At 38.4% G+C, this 11,777-nt stretch overlaps 1 protein-coding gene across 1 annotated transcript in view; it reads left to right on the top strand.

Annotated features, from left to right (window-relative positions):
- Window positions 1-969: 969 nt before the first annotated feature.
- Window positions 970-11,777, top strand: part of syt12 (synaptotagmin XII) — a 46,650-nt gene continuing 35,842 nt past the window's right edge. The window contains exon 1 of the mRNA XM_055222747.1: window positions 970-1,045. The gene's annotated coding sequence lies outside the window, so the exon portion shown is untranslated. The remainder of the gene's footprint in view (window positions 1,046-11,777) is intronic.

The following is an 11,777-nucleotide window of genomic DNA, read 5'->3' as shown; positions in this document are numbered from 1 at the left end:
GTTTTTTTTTTGTGAATTTGTTTTATTTTTTGTTTTTTTTGGGGGGGGGCGGAATTGTTTGTTTTTGGGGGGGTTTGGGGGGGGGTTGTTTGGGTCTTTTGCTTGTTTGGGTTTTTTGTTTTTCTTTTTTATTTGTTTGGGATTTATTTTTTCCTTTTTTTGGGGTTTGTTTTTTTTTCTTTTTTTTGTTTGGGGGAGGGGTGTGTGTTGTTGTTGTTTTTATTTTTATTTTATTTATTGGCCTTAAGTCACTTTTTTCTGAACTTTTATGTTAGTCAGTTTACCAGCTGTGGATTGAACACAAACAATACATAGATTAATCACATGTAAACAGAACAGTTAACCCAATCTGTGTGGGCAGATTCACTGATAGGAACCTTTTTTTTTGTGCATAACTTTTAATGCTAGTAACAGGTTTCTAATGGTGTTCGCGTGTGTGTTATCCTGTAACAAGGGGACAGTTACCGAAGTTTCTTGTCTCCCTCTCAGTGCGCGGTGTTGCGTAAGCCCGTACGTCTCTGTGCACTGTGCGCGTGTGAGTTCGTGTATGTTTATATGTGTGCGTAAGCGTGTGTGCGTGTGTCCCCGCGGCAGATCGTCTCCTGTGCGGCTCATCTGTGCAGGAGGAGCCGGGGGGGGGGGGAGCCTGGAGCTTGTCCCCATCGAGCGGCGCGCTGTAATATCGTCTGAATGAGTTAAAGCTATGCGCTGGCTGCACAGGGGAGGGACTTTTTCTGCAGTCGCTGAGAAATGCCATTGACAGCGCTTTCTCTTGACTCCAACGAACAGAGCCAGCATCAGCAGCAGCAGCAGCGGGCAGAATAACCAGCCTTCCTCCATTGAGTTGACCACAAGCTGCCGGATGCGCTGAGGAGAAGAGCGCACACACACCGGGGTTTGCACAGACCGGGGAAGGAAGGGAGCTCAGAGCCGGGCAACACTTGGGTCTTTTGGATGGAGAGAGGACCGTGAAGCAGAGGGGAAGAGTGGCTCCCCTCCTCCTCCTCCTCCTCCTCCTTCCCTACTGCACCAAAAGAAAGTCCCGGTAAGAAATGCACACTCAAGCGGTTTGCACGCACCGACCACCTGCACAAAACACATGGGAGATAATACAGAGAGGTCCAGATTTCATTAGAACGCACTTGAGTCCTGGTTTAAACCTGGTTGTTACGTCTTGTTTTGATTCTGGTCTGGTCCTGGTTTGGATGTGGATGCGTTCTGGTTTGGATCTGGGTTTTGGATCACGGTTTAGACCTGGTTTAGACCTGGTTTAGTCCATTTTCCCGATTCTGTTTAGTAATTTTAATCATGTTTGATCAGATTTCTCCTTGGGTTAGTCAACATATCAGGACTTCTCACACAACTACAGCCTCTGCCCTGTTTCTTTCCTCGACTTTGGTCATTTCAACATTAGAAAACATAAACTGTGCCTCGAAACGTATACGCCACTATAGCCTATATTATAAATGGATATTTCTCTCTCACTCAGCCCACATATTGATTTGCATTGTGAGTGGACTAGGCATGGGAGCATGTATAGGAGTGGCTGTAGTAGCAACAAAGACATGTGTTTTTACGTAAAAGAGGAGACAACAAGACGCTCTACTATTCCCAAAGCGTCTATAGACAGTATCATATGGGCATGTCCTGTCAAAAATGGACTAGTGTTTGTATGCTGGAGTGAACTGTAGCTTTAGTCTTAACTATATTTGGTCATGCATTAAACCTTTTGTTCATCATCATAATTATTGCTTCAATCAAGTAGGAAAAATGATGATTAGTATAGATAGATTAGTGCATAGGAGTTGGTTCTGCCTCACAAAACCTGCTGCGAACCCACTTGTAATCTTAAGTAGCTAAAACAGTATTGTCAAAAGTATCAAAAATCAATACTAAAGTTAATATCAAAGCTAGATACTTATTTGAGCAGGTATCGATACTGAAAAGGTCACATGTGCAGGACCGAAATGAACCTTTCCTGATTTGCGTAAGTAAGATCTTGAGCTGTATCAGAACAATTATAAGACCATAGACAACTGAGGGATTACATAAATATAACTCCACATGGTAATATAAAAGAAAGTACTACGATTTAATGTATTGTCTAAAAAGAAAGTTTTATATTATCTTTGTGGCATTCCTTAGTGTTGAAATCAAGTTTTAGAAATCAATTTTTATGTATGTTGTGGCTAACAAAACATTCTGAAGTCTTATTTCTATGGAACAAGCAACAATTAACAATAAGTAAATGATATTTTAGCTAATTATGTTTTCATTATGGACCTAAATAACTGATAATGACTTGTTTTCCGTGATAAAGCCGCCTCAACATTGCACTGTGTCAGTATATGTCCAAATGAAGATCGGCCATTTGTCCTTGGATTTCACCTTGGCTCATCTGACGCTTTAGGCAAAAGTCTGACTAACATTTTGTACAGATTTATTATGTGTAAACTAATACTCACAATGAATACAGCCTATATCAGTGTTTCTCAAACTGTGGTCCGCGAGCTCATTCAGGTGGTCCTTGGACAGCTCTTCGATTTGTGGGTTTGCTTCATTTAGAGTTCATTTTTAGTTTGTTGGTAACATAACTTCTCACATTGGGTTCTGCCATGTGAATAAATAGTAAAAGGGCTGGTCTTTTGAAGTGAAAGGATCACAATGATTTGGATCCCACAAAGGAGCCGAAAGTCCGATCACTAGAACATTTGGTATTATTTGATATTTATGAGTAAAAAGGAAGATTAAACTCATGATTTACAAGTTTAATCTGTCTTTATATAAATACATTCTTTACTTATTTATATTGTGTAAACAAATAAACACTCCATGAATGTAGCCTATGTCAGTGTTTCTCAAACTGTGGTACACAAGCTCCTTCACTTTGTCGGTTTATCTCATGTGAAGTTGATTTGATCCACTTTTTTGTCCTACTTTGGATAATTTCTTGCTTAGAACTACAGTGGAGGTGATGTAGTTCACTTTTAAATCTGGTTTAGTCCTAGATTCGACCTGAAATAGTCCTGTTTTAGACCTGGTTTAGATCTGGTGGTGCTCAACTGGCCTATGTAATTTCTGTATGTATGTGGATGTCATTTGGGATTTAGCCCTGGTTTGCCCGGGTCGCTCATCTTTTATTAAAGCTGTGAATGATGAATGAATCAGAGTTGATCTTAGCAACAAAGACACAAGCTGATTTTTTACTGTTACATTAGAACTCATCAGTGGTGGAAGGTAACAAGTCCAACAAAGTCAATTTCACAGTGGATACTTTTTACTTTTACTTCACTACATTTGAGAGCAGGTATCTGTACTTTCTGCTCCTCTACATTTTTAACTGGACTGAAAAGTAAAAAATACATTTTGTATCATTTGAGGGGTTTAAGCTTCGGCTTTGAGCAAACAAAAATAAAGACACACAATTATTAAGAAAATGAATAAATCTATTCATATTGTTACTATTGGCCAAAATCTGTATCATTTTTAATCAATATCATTACATTTATACTTTAACAAACACTTGTCTGAAATACTTACACTTTTTACTCTTACATTTTTAAACAGGTACTTAAATACTTTTACTTAAGTAGATTTTTTATATGATACTTTTACTTGAGTAACTTTTTTACCTCGGTATCTGTATTTTACTTAAGTTACACAATTGAGTACTTCATGCAACACTGGATCATCATGTAGTTATGGCACGGCTCAGCTGAGTGAGCAGAGATATCAAGCTTTTGTTAAATCCGAAGCACAGACATGTAGCGCTATAGTCTTTCAGTCCTTGAGTCTTTTAGTCCTATAGTCCTTCAGTCCTTTAGTCCTTTAGTCCTTTAGTCCTTTAGTCCTTCAGTCCTTTAGCCATTCAGTCCTTCAGTCCTTCAGTCCTTCAGTCCTTCAGTCCTTCAGTCCTTCAGTCCTTTAGTCCTTTAGTCATTCAGTCCTTTAGTCCTTTAGTCCTTCAGGCCTTTAGTACATTTGTCCTTCAGTCCTTTAGTCCTTTAGTCGATTATTCAGTCGATGGTTTCTAAGTTTCTAAACGAGTGAGTTAGCTGAAGATTTTAGTGATGTGATGTGGGGGAATGAGTCGGACCTTTTCCTTAATGTGAACAGTTGGAATCGGATCTCATTTTTTAAAAGAACTAAAACTTTTTAAACAATTTTATTAATTTTTTTATTTTTTTTAAATTTATTTTATTTTTTTACGCATTAATGCTAAACCAACATAAGAATCAGCACAGAGGCAGAGTAAGCAACATGACTGAAAACTTTGTGCACAAAAAACAGATTTGTCATTGCTATAACAGGTAGTTCTTGCATATTATTGTAGTCCAACATTTTGTTTTGACTTTCATAATTTCAAAGGATAAACACACTCCCACTCTCAGTTTGAAGCTCTCAGATCTGGGCCTTGGTCATTTCTGTCTGTGAATTGTTTGTAGATAAAATGAGTTCTCACATTGGGCTCTGTCATATAAATAGTAAAAGAATCATTTGAACAGCTCTTTGATGTGAATAAATCCCAAAGATTCGGATCCCACAAAAGAGCCGAAAGTACCATAACTAGAAGAATTGGTATTACTTGAAATGTATGAGTAAAAAGGCAAATCAAACTCATGATTCACAAGTTTAATCTCTCTTTAAATAAATACATTGTTTCTTCAGACTTTTTCTGCATAAATAGTTGTTTTTGCATGAACTCCCCCTGCAGGTGTAGTCTTGTGAGTGCAGTTTCGGTCAGATACATCGAGATATGTAATAGTTTTGAGAGCTTTTTTCACGCCCCATTTTTAGTTGACTAATCGACTACAGCCCTGCAAGTGTCTTTCCCATCCACAAATGCACAAAGCTCTTCCCTCGGCATGTTTTTCAAAATACTCTGTGCTTCAGCTAAAATTGTCCGAAGTGTCTGTCGGCATTGCTATGTTGTGGTTCATTGGGGCCTTTCACCTTTGGCTCCCACCCAAACCACAATGCTGCCCTGTGCTTGGTCAACCACTACTGAGGTCTTTTGTACTAGTTTTGTACTAGTAGGAACATTTTGGTTATTTTTCTGTTCTACAATGAGATCTGAGCTGTTGAGGTTTGAATTATGAACTTCTATGACTCATTATAGACACAAACTGACTATTTAAGTGTTGCGTTCTGTTATTATATATATATATATATATATATATATATATATATATATATATATATATATATATATATATATATATATATATATATATATATATATATATATATATACTTTTTTGGGCATAATTCTGTTTTATAGTTTGGTTTCAATATTATTGTTTATTATTTACTTATTTATTTACTATATTCACTTCAACAAATTTTTGCACTTCTAAATTTGTTCTCATGACAGGCCTAATAATTACATTTTGTCCTAGTACTTCCCTTTTATAAATAGTTGTTTTTGCATGAGCTCCTGTGCACGTCTAGTCTTAACTTAATTCATATTTTTTTCCTAGCTGTTTTTATTTGCATATTTTTGTCTGCTCAAACAATGAATGTGTTAAAAATAAACCCTCAGCCTTTTCAGTAGGTCTCAAACAATAATAAAAATACCTTTACTTTTCATTCAGAAGAAAAGATGCAACACAAAAAACAGGACAATGTCCAGGTACCTCCTGTCCCCAAGGGACCAAGATCCAACCCCAAGCCCAGAGACGCAAGATCTATGGGCACAGGGGCGACTGTGCCAACCACCCATCACCACACTTATAGAAATTACAGTGAGGTAGAAACTCCAAAAAAGAAAAACTGAAATAGGAGGATAAATCAGACTTTAAGATTATAGGCGTTCCTCATCCAATCAAGACCCACTGTGGCCAACCTGTAAAATCATCTACTTCTGAGCCTGAGGAGATGAAGCCAAGTGCTTGTTTCTACGCTGACATTCCAGATGAACCAGCAACTTCAGTAACCTGTCAAACATCAAACCCACAGTCAATGGAGGTGGGTGGTCCTTCAATGAGAAGCAAAGTTTGACAAAGGCCAGGTTTTGGTCTGAGATGCCAGATGATGAACTAGATGAGGACTTCTACTGTAGACCTCTGGATTTTTCATCAAAGGACCAGATCATAGTAGAAGAAAAGAAAGAATCATCTCCAGTAATTGAGGCAACACCAAAACCTGAGCCAGAGAAGGTGATTGTCCTTTCCAATGATGGACAGGTCAAGGCTGCACCAGAGACTGGCTACATGCCCCCGGTGGACACAAGGACTAAGAAAACCACACACCGACCAAATTATGATAGGAAGAATAACAATCAACAGATACACACTCAACAAAACCCACATAACACAATAATAAGAGACAGGGTCACTTTGGACACCGGTTTCAGAACAGGCCTCAAGGACAACATCACAAGCACTATGAAAACTGCACTAATTACACACCAAGGGACAATCAGTCACATGGTGGATATAACCGTAACAAGAATTATCCACACCGTGGTGGACATAGACCTTCCTATGCACCAAACCACTGAACACAGAATAGGAGCAACAAGCGAGAAGCATACCACCCTATTACCCACTGAACCTCACCTGAAAGAAGAGGTGGACCTAGGCAGGTAGAAGAGCCAAAAACAAACCAAAGGTTCAAATGAATTTGGCTTCACAGAAGGAGACAGAAAAAACCCAAGTTTGTTCCAGCTTCTATTCCTGAAGTTCCTCTGGACTCAGAGAATGGAGTAGTGGACCTCTGGATTTTTCATCAGAGGTCAAGCACAGGAGGCTGCACCCAAGCAGGCTGCAGGACAGGAAGACAGGAAAGGAAGTCCCTCATCCAATTTTCAGGCTCCTCCACAAACCCAGGCCCCAACACCAGAACCTGAGCCAGAGGAGAGTGCCCCTGTCAATTTTGTTACTTTAGAAAAAGTACAGATACAGGAGCAAAAATACTCAAGTAAAAGTTAAAGAATCACTTGAAAAAAACTTAAGAACTTAAATTACTTAAGTATACTGTAAGTATTAAAGTAACCATTTAAAATGTACTTAAAGAGTAAAAAGTAAAAGTATTTTGGGTCAGATATACACTGCCAGGCCAAAAAAAAAAGTCGCCACCTGGATTTAACTAAGCATATGATCTAAGGTTGCTGCAGTTGGTCAGGTCTAGGTTCAGCAACAGTCTGTGCTCAAAGAATGAGGTCAGCTGACACCTGAATATACTGAATGACCAGGTTATTCCATCAATGGATTTTTTCTTCCCTTATGGCACGGGCATATTCCAGGATGACAATGCCAGGATTCATCAGGCTCAAATTGTGAGTGGTTCAGGAGCATGAGACATCATTTTCACACATGGATTGTCCACCACAGAGTCCAGACCTTAACCCCATTGAGAATCTTTGGGATGTGCTGGAGAAGACTTTGTGCAGCGTCAGACTCGACCATCATCAATACAACATCTTGGTGAAAAATTTATGCAACACTGGATGGAAATAAATCTTATGACATTCCAGAAGCGAAATCGAAACAATGCCACAGCGAATGTTTGCAATCAAAGCGTGTGTGTGTGTGTGACCTTTTTTTTTGGTGGTGACTTTTTTTGGCCAGGCAGTGGATATAGACAAATAGACATCTGGCTGCTCATCCCTCATTCATTTAGCCATTTATTGCATCATGCCTATTAATGTTTCTTTATCATAAAAATGTTTACTAGAATTACATTGCTTTGTTTTTTACTGTGCCAGCAACATAAAGTCATTTCAACATTATCATTTATCGCAATATTTCACTGTAGAAATGTATCGTGCTTCATAATGTGTTATCGTGACAGGCCTAGTTACACAACTGTGATCCAATACTCCTATGACAGTGTTTATTTTTAGCCTTGTACCTCTCTGTTTGCTTTGGCTGATTCATATGTCTCCTGTGGTTATGTGCTGAAAGCCTCATCTCGGCTGTTTTGAAGTTGGCTTTTCAGTCATGTGTATTATTATCATTATTATTATTATTATTATTTTTAATAGGCTTTTCTGTGCCTTTGAAGAGAGTCATGTTGCTTGTATCCTCTGGTGCTCACATGCAGTTGTATATATCAAAGTAGAATTCCACAGATTACCTGGGAAGCTGCTAAAATGTGTAGGAGGATTTCTGGCTTACCTCAGAGTAAGTACTTCTACGGGGCATTAATTGTAACACATAACATATTTAGATCACCGAGTTACCTTTTGTTGTTTTGCTAAATGCTATATTTGCAGAGAACAACGTGTTAACATATTTTATAAGTTTCAGTTTTGTTTTTAACGCTCTGAGTCCCTGCGTTAAGTCACTGCATGCCCCTTCAGAACACTATCGCCATGCATCCCGCTATGAAATTACTGCACATCCCAGGTTTGTGAAGTTGTAGCGTATTGTTTTGTATCACATTTTTGTATATTTATGGAGAATTTTTGAGTGGGAGCATAGGTGACGTAAATCCTGATTCTTGGACTGAATCGTGCTGCTAATGATAAGAAGGGATTGAATAGTGCCCTAGTGGAATGCACAAAGGTTGTGTTGTGACTGCGCTCTAAAAGGGGAGTGACTTAGCACAGAGAGTATGGAGAGATTTAGTTACTTTTTTTTTTTTTTTAGCAAATATAGCATTTTCAAATCAAGAAAATATAATATGGTGACCTAAATATGTTATGTGTTAGCATTGAATACCCCATAGAAGTGTAATTTTCCCTCTTTAATGGCAAGATGAAGATGGTAAGTGTACATCAATAGTTATATTTATTCTTTGCCATACCTCCATCTGAAAGTAAGCCAAAAAGCTAAAGACCTCTAAGTTCAAGGTGCTTCCTCTGGCTCGTGTCTCATTTGTGTACAGACAGCGGCTGCTCAAACCCTCATTCCACTGCACATAATGGAAACACGTCCTGATGCTAGCGTAGGTTTAGTGCGGGCTTATGGTCCTCTGCGCTCTGTGAAATACGACCTGCTCAAAATTCAATCCCTTCAGCCGCACTAACAATAATCTGTGCCATTCGTTTTATGCAGTCTTTGTCTTGGCCTGTATCATAGGCTTCACATACACAGAACTCACTGGACTATCTGCTTATAAATGTTATAGTACATTATACGCAGTATCACAACTTTCCATAGCTTGAATGATTAGTTCATCATAATCTATCAACACAAAATAGCAGGGCTGAGCCATTCATTAAATTTGAATCAATGTGTCACCGTTAGATTTTCATCATCATATCACCCAGTCCCTTCTACATTCTGTTTGAATCCAGAAGGGTCTGTTATCGTCCCATAGAACAGAAGACATCTCTTCTCAAAAAATGATAAATATATAACTCCTTTTGCCTGAGATAAATAATGGTCACATTTTTATATAGCGCTTTACATCAAGAAACCACTCACTCATTCAGACCCACTTTCACACACCACTGTACACAGACACTCGGGAAAGGTGAGTTAAATGTCTTGCCCAAGGACACAACAAGTCATCTGTAGGAACTGAAATCGCACCACCAACCTGTGGGCCAGTGGATCGCACAGATCTACCAATGATGTTTATGTTGAGAGCAGGATTCAATCCACCAACCTTCAGATCAGTGGGCAAACACTCAAACTGAGCTACTGATCCAAATCTGCACTGTTTTTCAGTCCCTGTATTTTGTTTTTCCTTTTTTCTCCTACGCCGCCATATTTGTTTTGACACAAAGGACCATGCATCTCTCTGATTGGTTAATCCACCTGTCAGTCACGCCCTCTAAAACGGGGAGACAGGGAGAATACAGTTCCACACCCACTCGTCTTTGTAAAGTTTGTCCTTGTGTGATTCTGGCTGGACAGGTAACCCTATTTCCAGTATTATGTTTACACAATGTTTGGAGTTGTATGTTCTTACCAAAACACATTGAGTGTTTTGTTTCTGACTAATCAAGTTTTAAAAATCAACTGTTCACTAATCTGACCTGTACTCGTCTCCATGGAGATACCTATGTTTAATATCATACTGAATGCAACAATCAAGGTAAAGCTACAGTATCTCCATGGAGACAAGCAGGTGACAGACTGTCCTCCATAAAAGTTACATAGACATAGATCTTTAACTCAATCATAACATAAAACCGTCCTGTGCCTGTCCTGTGTCTGTATTTTATAAAGATTCCCATTGCAGCTGCATGGCATTAAGCAACAATGGCATTTTCTTTGTTATGTGACATTTTAATTAGACAGCAGATGAAGTAATGTGACTCTTTCTGTCGGTCAGGGCACTTGGCTGAGGAGATAAAATGTAAAATCAGGTGAAATGAGACAGATTTATGAAGCCTGAGAGCAGCGTCTTTTGAATACTTCTGAATATTTTACACACAGTAAATGCTGTCTGTACATTTTATACTGTAGAAGTACAATGTTTCTTTATCCAGTATTATTCAGAAAAAAGTAGCACTGCACATTTAAGCATATTCAAGTAAACATTGTCACAAGTTGTCACAATCATGAAATAGCCAGATCTGCAGCAAAACAGGTTAAACTAAACCTGCTAACCCTGGACTTTAGAGTTAAATGAACATTTCTGGGTGTATTTCAGGATTAGTTTAGAAGTTCATATTTCAGTATTCTCTCACATGGTTGTTGAGATGGAAAGATCTAGTCACTGAATCACCAAGTTCAGATGGGCGTGATTGACATGTTGGTTGGCCAGTCAGGGACATGCCTGATCTGTCAATATCAAAACTGAAGAATATCACAGACGACTGAAAAACACTGCAGATTTCTATATTTCTGCAGAATCAATGAGCAAAGCACTAAACTCTGGGGTTATGTAGAAAATATATAATTAAAAAAAGATATGACTCTGGACTTACCAGGCAAGAAAAGTTACATAGTACACCTTTAACTTAAAGCCCCACTGTATAACCTTTTAGCCAGAAAACTGACCAAAATAAATAGGTTTTTATGGGTTTTTATTGTGCTGGAAACTGCAGAAACTGTGCTTGGGCTTGTTTCTGTAGAAACGTTGTTCCTTTGTAACATTCCATATTATGGCATAAAACATATCTCCATGGAGAATGTTCCGCAGTATGGTTCTGATTATGTCCGTGTAATGCAGCAGGAGACATCCACCTCCATAAAGTTCCACGGTGTTGGTTCGACCTTGGTTCTGTTTCTCTTTAACGCTCTAGTCCTACATAAATCAGTTGTACCCAGTTGAAGTGTAAAAACAGTGTTTCGGTTTGAGGTTAGCGCCGTAACTCCACTGCTAATCAATAAAGTTGTGTCTTGGCTTCAAATCGCTGCACTTTTGGACTGTTTCCCTTCAAAAGTCTGGAGTCAGGCCTCTGCAGTCGTGAATGCTTTCTTAGAGTTATATTAGTCTTATACAAAAAGCTATTTATCTAAAATGAGTGTGTGTGGGTGGGCACGGTCACACAACATTGGTGGCTATTACGGCTGAGATGAAAAATCAATGACATTAATAAAAAACCCTTCAAGCCTAAAAGGTTAAAATCACACACTCAGCTGTTTTTATAATAAGTTGTGCTCACGTGCTGGAATCTGGGGCCTACACAAGTCTACGTGGTCAGAAGTATCAAAAATCAGATATTAATTGATACTAAAACTAGTATCGAAACACATTTGTATTGATACTAATAAAGTCCACATTATTACACAGATATAAGGACACATGGGAATATAAAAGAAAGTATCATTTAATGTTGAAAATAACTTTCTATTGTCTAAAGAAAGAGAGTTTTTATTATCATCATGGTATCAGAATCGGCATTGAGTATCGAGTCTTTTCCTTAGTATCAA

This window comes from Periophthalmus magnuspinnatus, chromosome 6, assembly GCF_009829125.3.
Source record: "Periophthalmus magnuspinnatus isolate fPerMag1 chromosome 6, fPerMag1.2.pri, whole genome shotgun sequence".
Lineage (NCBI taxonomy): Eukaryota > Metazoa > Chordata > Actinopteri > Gobiiformes > Gobiidae > Periophthalmus > Periophthalmus magnuspinnatus.
This window is presented reverse-complemented; position numbering and strand designations above follow the sequence as displayed.